Here is a 15,563-nt window from a genome sequence, read left to right as displayed (position 1 = left end):
AAATGACTTCAGAAATTGAAAGCATATCCAAGAGATGTAGTCTCACCAAAAAGTATCAGATTGGCCAGGATACAAGAAAGCAAAGATCTTGGGTTTAGTTTGAAAAGGAAAGAGCCCTCACTCCAAAATTTCTGACATCTGTTAAATTTAAAATGTCTTTTCTCCTTCTTTGTTATTTCCCTGCATGCTGAACATTTTTTGAAATGGGCAATAAAACAAGAATTCAATAAAAGTCTGTGAAGTTGCATATAATTGTAAATAATATACGTACAATAATAATACGTACAGTTGAACTTCTGTTGCATATGATCATCTATGGTCATATAGCATCTTATGAAGTACACAAATGATGAACAGGAAAACACCAGCTAGTTCATCGAACCTGCCTCACATTCATAATGCCCGGAGCACCATGACTAGACACCCCTTCCCCATCAGCCATGTAATCTCCTGGGAGAGATTAAATAAAAGAAAAAGAAACCCAGAGCCAAAGAGGGGGGATAAAATCCATAAAATTCCTGTTCAACCCCCTCAGGCAGTCAAATCAGTGCACGAGACCATTATTAGGTTATCCATTAAACAGGGATGTGATCCCTGCCCCAGCCACATACTGGTTCAGCTTCCTTTTGAAGGTGTGCAGAGAGCACAACCCACAAGCCAGCAATGTATTTGGATGGTTCACTACTTTCTGGGGAAAAAAGAACTGCTTAACATCTAGCCAGTTCCTTCTTTTGCATTGCCTAAATATATGACCCCTTTCCCCCACAATCTGCCAAACTGCAACAGGCTATCAATACATTGACGTTCGAGCCGTATCATTATTTTATATACCTTTAACGGGTTGCCTCAAATAGACCCAGCTCCGGGACATTTTTAAGTCTGCATGCAGTTGCAGGCTCTGGCCATTAGGTGGTACTATACAGCACATTTCTAAACTTGGTTTTCCAGCTCTGACGCCATCTTGTTTTTAGAAAAACGGGTTCTTCTCAAGCAAATTGATTATTGATGTTAATTTTTAAGTTTTTTAGTTATGGTTTTAATTTACTTTAAACACTTACTTTAGAGTTTTCCTTTAGGGGGACTCTGCCACCAACCCACTTTTCTCATTTAGGGTCCCACTTGAAACAACCACTTTGTCTATGTCTTTCCCTTTTCCTCCCCCAGCCCCAACCCTTAATCAAAGCTAATTAATGAGCCACCTGCCTTCCTTTGCTGCCCTTTCTGGGATCCTTTTCCCTGCCGACATTCTACTTTGTTCGTTTGTATTTCATTGTTTTGTCCAAACCAATTCTTTACCAGCAGCTTTATGTCAAATCTGCCATAATTTCTGAGTTAACCTCATCCAAAAAAATGAGGCTAAAAATTCTGTCGGGCACATTTCTATTGGGAAAATGAATGGGCATTAGACCCATGATCTTTTTTGGGTTTACATTTCATTTTGGCACAGAATCCAAAAGCTCATCATAATGCTTAAGATATTTATATCATTGATAGTCAAAGGATGCTTTATTTATAGATACATATTTGACTCTTTTAGCAGCATATTTATCAGAAACTCTAGTGCCTAGAGCTGGATCATTATTTGAAACTGGATTGAAAATTTGTTATTGAAAAAATTACTATAACTATCACAATCTAGAAAGATGCAATGAAGACTGTGCTTATTTGATAATGACTAAAACACAAAAGATCCAAAGAACTACAATAGCAAATTATGTCTCCAATCTTGAGTAAGACTTCTCCCCACTCTCTCTGCCCTCTGCCAAGTCTTTCTTCCTTCATCCCTCTCCAGCTTCCATTTTTCCTGTACCTTTCTGCTCTCCCCTCAGCTTTTATCCTCTGTGCACCTTCCCTCTCTGGCCTCCAAAATCATGGTTACCTTTGGCCCTGGTCCAGTTGTTCTTCACTTCATCTTCGTCTTGACTCCCCATGTGCATCACCAAGGTAGATTCATGAGGACTGCATGTTCTTTTTATTTCCACAGAGGAGTTGTGTTCATTCAGCTCTGCTTCATTCATTCAGATGGATGCGTCTCTTAAGACAGTGGCAAGGCACCAGAAGGTGAGGAATGCATTAGTGAGGAGTTGTCTGCAGCCAGCAAATAATGTTCTGAACAGCGGGAAAGCCATTAATTTGTCAATAGATCCTTCACACCTTGGCCAGAAGTATCATAAACATTTGGGAGTGTCTTCACTGACAGATGAGGGAACATGCTTGATTGACCCCAACATCCCAGATTCAGTATGTAATTACTGCTGTTAGTTTTTATTTAACTAGTAACAATCTTCTGCATTGCTCTGACATGTAGCTATTGGGAACTACTTGCAGAATCTGAGTATCTTTTTTGGGGATTGTAAGCGTCAGCATCCACTCTGCATCAGAAGCAGTTCCGATGGGTCCAATCAAAGCTTCCTCTGGCACACAGGAACCAATTACTGTTAGGTCTATTATCTGCTTCTAGAAATTTGCATGAATTCAAACCTCCCATGTGTGCTCACATCACCTCATAACGCACCCTTTCTCACTATGCAAGCCTGTAGCAGTTCAATTGAAAGTTACTTCTGTGGTATCTCCTGATTGCTGCATGAAAGTAGAGATCCATCAAGTAGTTGGCATTTGAGGTACATAAACCTTACATGACTAAAAGAAGGATAGAGGTTTTGAACTTCTAAATTCTTTCCCCAGGTTTTGAAACCAAGAATGAACTCTGCTATCTTCTTGGGGAATTACCAAATGCTGTTTCTTAGAAAAAGGGGCGAGCTTTATGGGTGGGATATGAATCTTCAAAGGGGGCGCAGCAAAAAAAGGATTCAGGAACCACTGTCTCGGATGGACAATGCTGGTCATAGATCTCTGAAGATGCTATCACTGTACTCTTCTCATTTTGTAGCTGATTGTCTGTTATCGATCCATTAGTGGTCTTTCTGCACAAAGACACACTACATCTGTGCTCACTTGTCATGATTTTTTTTCCTAGTTGAGACTATCTGTTGATAATACGTATCATTAGGCAGAGAGCACATATGTTGTGCTTATCATAATCTACTCACAGTAACATTGTACTGTACAATACCCTTCCTTTATGATTTTAATATTAATAACTCAAAGTCCAATTAATTCAATGGCATCAAGCTTCCACTTCATGATTAGGATACAGCTCTTCGCACCATAAAGGAATGTTGACTTTCATTGACCTCATATATTCTACATAATCCTGAGTAAGCATCATCCCTGAATTGAAGGACAGAAGGCGATGATATTCTTTATCCTCACTGTGTTGAAGTCAAAAGTCTTTACACAGCCATCCATAAAATACAACCCCAGCTTCTGTGTCACCAGTTTACTATTTCCCACAAAATATTCACAGCACAGAAACAGGTCACTTTGCCCAACTGGTCCATGCCTGAGTTTTTACTCCACACAAACTTTCTCCCACTCTTCTTCTCAGTCACGAGGGGACATAAGTTCAAGGTGAGGGGCAGGAGGTTTAGGGGGGCTGTGAGGAAAAACTTTTTTACCCAGAGGGTGGTGATGTCTGGAATGCACTGCCTGGGAGGGTGGTGGAGGCAGGTTGCCTCACATCCTTTAAAAAGTACCTGGATGAGTACTTGGCATATCATAACATTCAAGGCCATGGACCAAGTGCTGGTAAATGGAATTAGGTAGGTCGGTCAGATATTTCTCACGTGTCGGTGCAGACTCGATGAGCCGAAGGGCCTCTTCTGCACTGTGTGATTCTGATTCTTCATCCAAACGCATTGACATTTCTTTCTATTCTTTTCTCACTTATGTTCTTATCTAGCTTTCCTTTAAAAGCATCTATATTATTCACTTCATTATTCATTGTGGTGATGAGTTCACCATTGTAACCACTCCCTGATTTAAATTCCCTTTGGATTTATTAATGACTATTGTATATTGTATATTTATGGCCTCTACCCCTGGCCTTGCCCGCAAGTGGAAACATCTCTTCGTCTACACTATCAAACTTTTTAATTATCTTAACCTCTATCAGGTAACCCCTCAGACTTCTCAGTTTTATAGATAAAAGCCCAGCCTGTTCAATTTTTCCTGATAGTTATAACTTATAGTTCTGATATGAGAACTAATGAAAGGTCATTGACCTGAAAATTTAACTCTGTTTCTCTTCCACAGATGCTGCCAGACCTGCTAAGTATTTCCTGCATTTTCTGTTTTTATTTCCCAGCTGATTCATTTTGTCATCATCTGCAGAATCAAATCAGTGGAACACCTTACTGTTCCATTTTCCTGTAGTGGCCTGTTCAATAAAGCGACAAAAGATGGACCTGGGGAACTGTAAGAACAGAATTATTATCCGTAGCTGCCATTTGAAAAAGTTGGAACAGTGTTTATGATCTGAAATTATTGAACATTTTGTTGAGTCCAAAAGGGTGTAAAGCACCTAATTGAAAGATGAGGTGATAATCCTCAAATTTACATTGAGTTTCATTAGAACAATGTAGGAGGCTGAAACCAGAGAGATCAGAGTGGGAGAGAATAGAGAATTGAACTGAAATGTGACCAGAAGCTTAGGGTCATGCTTGTGATGAACAGAGGTCTTCAGCAAAGATATCACCTAGTCTGCGTTTGGCCTCACAGTATAGAGGAGACCATATTGTGAGCAGTAAGCACTCTAAATTGAAAGAAAGAGTACAAGTAAATTGCTGTTTCAGCAAAGGGGGTGTTTGGATGCTGGAAAGGGAGGAGGTAAAAGGGCAGGTATTGCATCTCCTGTCTTTAGAAGGAAAGGTGTCATTGGAAAGGGAAGGATGTTGGGGCTGATTGAAGGGGGACAAAGATTTTGCAAAGGGAACTGCCCCTTTGGAATACTGAAATGGCAGAAGGTATGTTAGGTGGTGGCATCGCGCTGGAGATGACAGAGGATGATCTGTTGAACCTCGAGGCTAGTGGGGGTTGAAAGTGAGGAAAAGGGATAATTAATACTATCACTTGTATTCACAAGATTTATTTTTCTACTAAGTATTATAACAGTTCTTGGGAAATATCTTTCCTATAGAGCTCTTTACAAACACAAACAATAGATCTCACCTAGGTGCTGGAAAACATATTGGCCAGAATTTTCTGACAAAATTAATGGTGTGTTTAATGTGCATGCCATTATCAATGTGTAAATAGTCCATCAATTTGTGATTAGGAAGCGATACCCTGTAAATTGTGAATCAACACGAATTGCTGGATGATTTGTGCCACACCTCCGTTGGACTTGTGAAAATAGCACCTTGCGGTCAACTTCCCCATGAGTTTCAAGAAATTGCAGCATTTGCACATTAATTACCAATTAAACTCATTGCAGCAATTTAGGGCTGGCGCTTAACAGAAAAAGGACCCGTTTAATGATGAGATTTATAACATTTCTGCAATGTTACTCAACCTTTCTGACCCAAAAAGAGAACAGTTGGAATTGTGGATTTGATTCCTGTAATCTGTAAATTGTTCTTGGTGAGCTAGAAGATTTAAAATTTTAAACGTTTAAATGTTTAATTTTTTTCTTGCTTTTCCTTCCTGTCTCTCTTCATCCATTTTTTTCTTTCTCTTCCTTTATCTTTCTGTATTTGATTTGACTTTAATTCATCCTATTTCCTTCTCCAACATTCTTGTATCTTTCTCAATTCTTAAATCTTTTCAGTTAAGGAGGTTGACTATTGGTCCATCATTCATAAAGGTTCCCTATGTTCCATAGGAAAATAGGAACATAGGACTTAGGAGTAGGCCATTCAGTCATTTGAGCCTGCTCTGCCATTCAATACGATCATAGCTGATCTGACTGTGGTCTCAAGTCCACTTTCCTGCCTGCTCCCCATAACCCTTGACTTCCTTGTCAATCAAAAGTCTAACTCAGCCTTGAATAAATTCAGTGACCCAGCCTCCACTGCTTTCTGGGGAAGAGAATTCCACATGCTAATGACCCTCTGAGACAAAAAAACTCTCTTCATCTCCGTCTTAAAAGTGTTCTTGAACTGTGTCTCCTAGTTCTAGTCTCTCCCATAAGAGAAAATATCCGGTATCCACCCTACCAAGTCCCCTCAAGGTCTTATATGTTTCAGTAAGATCACCTCTCATTCTTCTAAACCCCCTTGGGCATAGGCCCAACCTGTTCAACCTATCTTAATAAGATAATCCCTTCACCCCAGAAATGTGGTGAGTAAATCCCATTGTATTTATCATACCATTATGAACTCACTCCCAGCAATTTGCAGTGTAAACATTTTTTGAGCTGAAGGGTGTAGAATAAAGTCTAACTAATGGGTCATGCTCCAGCTGCTCTGGTCCTCCAAATTCTGGACCGATGTTGCAATTTTGTGAGCAGTTGATTACCCTCTAATAGCACACATGCACAGCAGTTGGCTTGATGGAGTCTGAAGAATCTGCTTGTCCTTTTCATACATTAGTTAATCTGTGTCATTCCAATAACTTAAAAAAAATTTCTGTTTGAAAAAAAAATCACAGTTCTTTCACTGCATTATATGTTGCTGCTGTTTTCGCACTCAGTGGCAAATGACCAGTGCTCACTGGTCATTACACTTACAGCTGGCCACAGACTTTATATGGGCTTTTATGCAACAGTTTACAGTAATTACCGATCCATTTCAGCCTGGCGCACTTTATAGGGTATCTGAAACCTGTGTTTGCCTCCTCAACCAATCAGATTGAAGAAACTTTACCAAGAAAAGCAGAGCGTAAACCACAAAGTGTTATTTAGAATATTTAATTTAACATAAAATCATTTATGGAAAGCAAATTAAGAAGAATGAAAGAAAGATTTGATTAAGCGAGAGAGAGAGATGAAAGAACAGTGAGAAAAAGTAAAAAAAAGTTGTAACTTTAAAAAAAAATCTCCAAAACTAATTAAAATTAAGGAATGAGCATATGCTAGAGAGGTTATTTGGTAATAATTAAGACTTACCTTGCCACTAAAAATTCAATTACACGTGAAGTTACTCTTTCTGGTGTATCTTGTGGATAAGTACTGTAACCCATGACCTTCATGTGTTTTAATGCCAAACCTCTCGGTGGGGTACTGGTGTAGCGAAGCTTGAAGCTTGTAGAGGAGCAAGGTGACTCAGGTAATAACTTGCTGATCTCAGTTGTACTATGCAGAAACTGAAAGTTGCTGTCTGATTTGCTTCATAATAATAGTGACCAGTGATAGCCTTGCTGTTATTTTTACCATAAATCTAGGCCATTATGGTTTACCTGCAAGTATGCACAAATCCATCCCATTCCAGTTACTAATATTGGTTATTTTCCAAAAAATAGATAGGGAAGGAGAATCACTTATTGCTAGAAGGAAATCATTTTAAAATCAATACTGATGAAATATACTTTTAACTCCCCAAAATTCTAAAAATTCTGTATTGCTAAATGATTGATCTTTTTGAGAACCAAAGCTCCTAGTAAGTGATATCCTGACTAGTACACCTGGTTGCTAACTTCTTGTCCTGCAGTAATAGAAGCTCTAGAGCTTCCAACCTGACATCTCTTCCATGACAAGGACTGTCTACTTCCATCACTGTGCCATTTATCCTTACCTCATCCCGTCTCTAGAAACCACTCTTTTCATCCTTATCATCTACAGCCATGATCTCTCCACTGCTCCCATGACTGGTTTTCCACCTACTACGTTCCACCTCACCTAAAGCATTGCAATCTGCATCTTATTCCATACTATAACAATCTCACCTTTTATGCACACCAGTCCTTGCTAACCTACATTGGTTCCAAATCTCCCAAAACCTGAAATTTACAATAATCTCTATCTTCATAACCTCCTTCAGCATTTAATGAATGGATGATCTGTACTAGGTTAGAATACTGTAATTTGTTTTGGCTTACAATCAAATATCCTCAAAATGTGTCTCAATATTTAATTAGTTTTGTTGACAGTAGCTTCACATTGACTAGAAACATGAAGTGAATGATTAATGAGTAATTCTTTTCATTTCTTTTCTATCTTTACTTATGGGGACATTTTTTGTAATGCTTAGCAGATGGCACTGTTGACAAAGTACTTGCCTCTACACAGGAAACCCTGGCTTTAAATTCCAACAGTGCCTATTTCAGAGCTGCAATTCTGGCCCCTCCCTTACACAATGTAATAAAGATAGAAAATGATGGAAAAACTCAGCAGGTCTGGCAGCATCTGTGGAGAGAGAAACAGTTAAAGTTTTGAGTCCATATAACTTCTTCATAGCTAAAAAGAAGTAGAAATATGATGGATTTTATACTGTATAAGAGAGGGTGGAGGAAGTGGAACGATATAGAAGAACAGGGAATGGTGACAGCTAAGGAAAGATTGACGAAGATGCCATGGACACAAGACAAAGGAAGTGTTAATGGTAGCAGTTAAGAGTAAAGAAGATGCTGATAGTGGCATAAAGGTAAGATAGTAGAAGGTGTTAATAGCAGAACAAGGGTCAGCACTCTGTGAAAGCAAAACATAAAAATCAAGTGACAGATGGCCCTGTGGGTTGAGGGGGTGGGGGTGGGGGGGTTGGGAAAAAAAGATTAAAAAAAAAACAAATAACTAAAAGAATAAAATTTTAAAAATAAATAAATAAAACTTGAATTTAAAAAGGTCAAGAGGAAGGAGAGAGTTCATGGTCTGAAGTTGTTGAACTCATTGTTAAGTTTGGATGCAATGCTCCAGTGAAACCCAGCGCAAACTGGAGGAACAGCACCTCATCCCCACATATCTGTCCTTGGCCTGCTGCAGTCTTCCAGTTAAGCCCAATGCAAACTGGAGGAACAGTACCTCATCATCCAATTAGGCGACTTACACCCTTCCAGACTTAATGTTGATTTCTACAACATCAGACTATGCACTCTCTCCTCCCTCTTGACCCCCCTTTTTAATCAATCCCTCCCTCCCTCCCTCCCTCCCTTCCATCCATCCATCCATTTGCTTTCACAGAGTGCTGACCCTTGTTCTGCTATTACCACCTTCTGTCATCTTACCTTTATTCCACTATCAGCATCTTCCTTACTCTTTACCACTAACACTCCCTTTGCCTTGTGTCCATGACATCTTTGTCAACCTCTCCTTAGCTGTCACTTCTTTCTGACCTTCTATATTGTTTCACTTGCTCAACCCACTCTTAAACAGTATAAAATCCATCATATTTCTACTTCTCCATAGCTCTGAAGAAGAGTCATACGGACCCGAAACGTTAATTCTGTTTCTCTTCCACAGATACTGCCAGATCTGCTGAGTTTTTCCATCATTTTCTGTTTTTGTTTCAGATTTCCAGCATCCGTAGTATTTTGCTTTTCCTTTAAACAATGTGTTGCCTCTTTAAGGTGGGTGGTTGGGGGGGGGGGGGGGGGGGGGTAGATACTTGGCATATCCTAGTGGTGGTGGGGGGGATACTTGGCGTATCTTGGGTTTAGTCCAAACCTTCAGGCCCAGCTATTTACCCAAAATAGGTTTCCCCAGCGCGATGAAGGGCAAAAGGAAAGACTGGAGACATAAGTGAAATGAAATTCTCTTAATTCAACTAGAAAAATATTACAGGTAAATTAAAGTTGTATTTTAAAGCCAATGTACCTCTCATTGTAGCTTTTGCCAATAAAATCTTAGGCAGTAAATATGAACTGTCGCATGCATAATTTTTGGATTATGTTTTTGTGCAATGTCTGCAGTGCTACAGTCTGTTTAGTACTTCAAAAACTGTACCACTATAAAACATTTAAAGTAAGATATAATTACAATTATTTGCTTTACTCTCGTCGGACTTGTGCACTAAAATTATGCCATTTTGTTTTGTTCACAGATTTACAAAATACTGGCTGCTGAGCATTAGGAGTGCTCTGCACTAGAAGGATTCTTCATAGGATAACATTGTAGTTTGGGGGCCACCTCAGCTGCAAGAGAACTAAATGCAGGCCCAAGACACCCCCAAAAATACCTTTAAAAGAGTTGTGCTCTGTATGGCAGCATCCTGAAATAGTTGCTAATTGCACATTAATTTGGTGAACTGATTGACTAGAAAGCTAATCTGTTCTGCCAGTAGTATTTAAGCCTAGTAAAATAATTCAAAAGGCATGTGTCAACCTAAATCTTGGTTCTCCTAGACTATACTTTAGCATGGATATTGTTAATGCCTTCATTAAGCACAAGTGTATTTTCCTACAAAAAAGTCTACAGTACAGTGTTATCCCTGTATGAAGGGACAGTGTTTTATCTCTTCCAGCTGATGCATGCCTTAGTTGGTTTTGCAGACTTCCTAGCTTATATGTATACATAGAGAAGGCTGAATGGAGAATCTGATGGCAGGTGGATTGTATTCTCATTGCTTAGGAGTGCATTATAGACTTTGTTCTCTGGGCAGTGCCTTTCATGATGGTACTTCCTTACCAAAGGATTTGATGTGCGTAGTCACAGTCCTCTGAAATGGTTATAGCCACAAGAAAGGATGTACTGGAACAATACGAAGACAGCATCTGTCCATGAATCAAGGACACTATTTCATTAATATCTTTGGACACCAAATGTATTTGAAATGTAGGAAACTGATGCAGATGCTAAAAAGAAAGGGAATGTGTGCAGTTCAAATGCACCTGAAGAATATGGTTGCAGGATCTTCTTCATATTAATGAATTAATGTGCAGACTGTTAAACTAATGAAGGTTAATCAATGGTTTTAAGCTAGTTCTAATGTTTGGGGCTTGATTTAAAACATGAAAATTAAGTACCTTTTGCCCATATCAAACTGTACAGATTTTGAGGATGTACTTTTGCTTTCATATGGCATGATGAACAACTCCTTTTGTTCATGGTCTGTGTGAGTGCATGTTGGTGCTTCAGAGATTTTGTGATGTGCTTTTCCTTTCCCCCTTGATTAAGACTGTTCATCAATTTTTATAATATAATGGACTGTGTGATATCTGGAAGCTGTATTATTTTAGTAAAATCAATTGTACTACATTAATTTGAATGGATATTTTAACTCCTACATCTACAAATAACTGGAAAATTGGCTGTTAATTGTCAGGAGAACGTGGAGTTGGCATTTGCTGGTAAAACTGAACTTCAATTTCTGAAGTGTGCTGGATCCCCATGATTTATACATATTATCTAAGTTAAACATAGAGATCCAAAGAGAGCTTCTCAAGCAATGGGGACAATTGTGAAATAAAGAATGGAACAAGACCGTATGCTGTGCCTAGGAAGCTGAGTGTGGAGCATCATCCTTTTAGTATTGGGCCAGAACTTCTGAGGAATGGCAGTCACAGTCATATTGCCATTCTGCTCCTTTATACTTACCTTAGTTGGGAGCTTCGTATTTGTCACCAGACCTTCCGACTTGGGGCTGGTGAGATAAGTGTAGTGCAGCAAGTTCCCAAGGCATTCAGTACAGGGTAGTAACGTTGGGGGAAGTGAAGCCACGCCCCCTTTTACGGCACTAGCTACCATAAATCAGGTAAGTTTAAAGGTTCTAGCCACTTTGAGAAGCCAGGGAGAAGATAAATGAGTAAGGTAAGTGGGTGATGAGGTAGGATGGTCAGGGGTGTTGGATGGGTCGGGCTGGGGTAGAGAAGATTGGGCCAGGGGCTAGGATGGGTTGGGGAGGTAAGATGGGTTGATTTGGTTGGGGGGCATAAGATGGGTCGGGGTAGGATGATTTGGGTAGTATGGGTCAAGGGAGGGTGGTCAGTTGGGAGTTAGGACGAGTCGGGTGCCCAGTCGGGAGGGTTGTCAGGGGAGATGGGGGTAGTTGGGGAGCTGGGATTAGTTGGGGGCATCCTGCAGGTGGATGGAGGTGAGTTGGGGGCTCCAGTTGGGGGTCAGGTGGGTGAATGGTTGGTCAGTACCATAGTTCACAGGAGTTAAAGTGGTTTTAATTCTCCTAACTCTTCCTGGTTAACAAATCTGTTAAGAGAGTCGGAACCATTCGATTTAAGTCAGTGCAGGGTAATTAACCATCATGCAGTCATTGTGTGCGGGCTTCTGGGCGGACCCTAGTGCATATTCTGGGGTACCTCCCGGATACGAGGCCCCAGAGATTGAAAGTCCTGGGCCATGTCCTGAGGACTGGTACCTGCCCTGTGTTTCTAACCCTTCTTGATTTGAGTCCCAGTGACACTCTTATTCTTGAAAGTGAATGTGATATGGCATCAATCACTGGAGGGGTAGGTGGAACTCAAAGTGATGGCTTTCCTAAGTCAAGATTCAGCAGTCATCACGTTTCACAAAGAAACATGTATGCATAAGAGAGATGGAAGACTACAGAAGTTAATTTTTATAATCCCTATTCTGGGTGGATAGAGGCCAAGGTGGGCGACAAGAAGTGGGACCAGGAGGCTTAGAAGTGAAAAGATATAAATAATGCTTTAGTACTTTTTTGATGTTATCAACAATTCAAGACGGTTACAGTAAACTGCCATTTACTCTCGCTATAAAATAAGCACCAGCTATATGTGACAGCAGACATAAATGATGGGCAAGGCATGATAGGCAGAATGGAACAGGAATAGTCCAATGTTCCAATGACATTTTTAATTTTAAACTTGTATCACAGCAGCACCTACAGACATAATTGACTCTACAATATTTTCTCCCTACAATCGAAAGTTCTTGATGAAACACTGGTTACATATGCCAACAAATTAAAATACATAATGTAAATTGGTGGAATTTTTAAACTGGAAGCTCAGAATTTGGACCTGAACAAATTTTGTTTCTCTATTCTCATTGTCAATTGTAACTAATTTTTCTATCTAGTTACAAATTTGGCTACTGTAATTCGAATTTTACAACTGACACTTTCAGAAGTTTTGATTATTTAATCCAGAAGCTGTAGTCAGATTTGACTAACAAAAAATTAAATCCTCAGAGAGCACACAGTGTTGGTATATGAATTGACCCAGTTGAAATCTGTGACCAGAATTTTATTTACATTCATTCTGTTGGCACTGCTGACAAGGCCAACATTTATTGACCATCCCTGATGGGCCCTCATGAATAGTTGCATGATTCAACTGAGTGACTGGCTCATCCATTTAAATCAACCATGTTAGTATGAACCTGGAGTCACATGTAGGCCAGATGGCAGGTTTAATTTCCTAAAGGAAATTTATGTTTTTATGACAGTCACAGTCACATTCACTGATACTAGTTTAAGTTCCAGAATTTTATTACGAGTTCAAATTCTGAAACTGCATGGTGGGATTTGAACTTGTATCTCTTGGAATATTAATGCAGGTTTCTGGATCCATTAACCTGACTATACCCATACTCCTTGCATGCCATCAGTTTGTGACAAGGTGCAATGTGAACAGACTGCAATAGAAAATTTATGACATTTAATGTCTTCCTTCATGTGAGCTCAGTGTGAGTAGCTACCTGGGAAGCCTGTAGGCCTGTACAATCATTGGAGCAGTGGGTTGAGGGAGGGTTAGTAGTCTAGTTTTTGCAGCAGTTTGTCACAGGTAGACAGAAAAGCAATCAAGAGCTATCTAGAATAAAAGTCAGGCATGGGGGCTCAATTTTAGGGTCCTCCTGACATCTGAATGGAAACAGAGAGGCCCTGAAAATACTGGTGCTGGGCAGCGTGTCAATTTCAAGATACTAATCCCAGCACCAGCAATAGTCACCATGGCAGGGGGAGGGCAGGATGGGAATCCCGCTACCCTCCCAATTAAGGCCAATTAACCCTGTTTAAAAGCTGGTTAAGAACTTTTCAATTTTTATTGGGGTGGACAGGTTACCTGTGCCTTCAGTATCTAACCAGCTGAAGGGAGTTGGGCAACGAGTGGGGATCCAGCCAGGGATGCCTGAGAGCATCATCCCGGCCCCTAACAGGGTCAGCAGGGCAAAGAGGAGCACGGCATTTGGTAAAGAGTTGCCCTTGGCACTGCATAGGTGGCAGGGAGAGGGGGCACTCAGCAGCTGGGCTTTGAACAAGATTGACAACCCCTGGTATCACGGGGACAGAAGGGCCGAGGGCAAGGCTGCCAAGGGCAGTTGGATGGCCACCTGCCCAAAAGGAAGGTTCCAGCTGTTAATGGGGGCATTAATATTAGATTTTAGGCCAGTGGCAATGAGGAACAGCACCCTGCACAGTACGGGCAGATCTGCAGACATCAGGAGGGCAGGGGAGAAGAAAGAGGGGACAGGAAGACAACGGAGGCCAAAACCTCAACACAGGATCTACCTCCAAAGAATGTGCTGTCTGGAGATGAACGAGAACTAGTGCTATGGGAAACTGTGACTCTCCAGGCAGGTGGTCATACAGATCTGTGCCCTCATCGTCAAAGACCTTGCAGCACTGGTTGCCATGCCCTGCCAGTAGCCCTTAAAGTCATAGTGGCCTTGAACCTCTTTGCATCTGGCTCCTTCCAAGTTCTAGCCGTGGATCTTAGTGCCAACTCGCAAAGGACTGCACACCACTGTATCTCGCAGGCGACTCATGCCCTCTTTGCCAGAGCTGGACAGAATATTCATTTAATGATAAACCCAGCCTTGCAAGGTTAGATGGAATTGGGTTTTGCCTCTATCACTAGATTTTCGCAGGGCATCATCAATCGCACCTATGTGATCACCAGACACCCAGTGACCAGCCAGTGAGATCCATCAAAAGGAAGGGCTTCTGCAATGCCCAACTGGTTTGCTATCACAACAAGAACTTCCTCTGTGTGCTCAGTTTCCTGGCAGCTACCAAGACTGTTTCTGTGGCGAAAATTCAGCCCAGGATCCGTGCTTAAATTTGGGAGAGATGGTAGCGTAGTGGTAATGTCACTAGACTAGTATTCCAGAGGCCCAGGCTAATGCACTGGAGGCACAGGTTCAAATCTCACCATGGCAACTGGTGGAATTTAGATTCACTGAATAAAGTCTGGAATTGAAAGCTAGTCTCAGTAATGGTGACCAAGAAACTATCATTGAACATAATAGAAACCCATCTGCTTCACTAATGTCCTTTAGGGAAGGAAATCTGGCAACCTTACCTGGTCTGGCCTCCATCTGACCCCAGATCCACAGTGATGTGGTTGACTCCTAACTGCCCTCTGAAATGGCGTAGCAAATCAGTTCAAGGGTAATTAGGAATGGGCAACAAATTCTGGCCTTGCCAGCGACACCCACATCCCAAGAAAGAATAAAAAGAAGTGCCAACTAATTTGAAAATTGCTCATCAGCCCTATACTCCCTGGAGAATAGAAGAATGAGAGGTGACTATCATAGAAATATATAAACTTTTAAAGGGGCTTGACAGGGTAGATGTTGAGAAAATGTTTCCCCTGGTTGGGGAAACTAGAACACAGGGTTGCAGTTTCAGAATAAAAGGGTGACCATTTATGATTGAGATGAGGAGAAATATTTTCACTGTAAGGGCTGTGAATCATTGAAATTCTCTACACTAGAGAGCTGTGGATACCCAGTTATTGAATAATTCAAGACTGTGGTCAGTATATTTTTGGATACTAAGGGAATTATGGAATACAGGAATAGTGCGGGAAGGTGGAATAGAAGTCAGCCATGATCTTGTTGAATAGTAGAGCAGGTGCAAAGGGCCATAAGACCT

General features: G+C 40.7%; 1 protein-coding gene across 2 annotated transcripts in view; it reads left to right on the top strand.

Annotated features, from left to right (window-relative positions):
* Positions 1 to 15,563, top strand: part of npas3 (neuronal PAS domain protein 3) — a 1,500,089-nt gene that overhangs the window by 251,017 nt on the left and 1,233,509 nt on the right. The window contains exons 3-4 of one of the 2 annotated variants that reach the window (XR_013579494.1): positions 1,985 to 2,061; positions 9,813 to 10,966. The exons of the other annotated variant lie outside the window; for it this stretch is intronic. The gene's annotated coding sequence lies outside the window, so the exon portion shown is untranslated. Of the gene's footprint in view, positions 1 to 1,984; positions 2,062 to 9,812; positions 10,967 to 15,563 lie in introns of those variants that run through there. 2 annotated transcript variants of the gene reach the window in all.

Source organism: Cetorhinus maximus, chromosome 18, assembly GCF_964194155.1.
Source record: "Cetorhinus maximus chromosome 18, sCetMax3.hap1.1, whole genome shotgun sequence".
In the NCBI taxonomy this organism is placed as follows: Eukaryota; Metazoa; Chordata; class Chondrichthyes; order Lamniformes; family Cetorhinidae; genus Cetorhinus; species Cetorhinus maximus.
The sequence above is the reverse complement of the archived record's forward strand: the minus strand, read 5'-3'. Positions and strand labels throughout refer to the sequence as shown.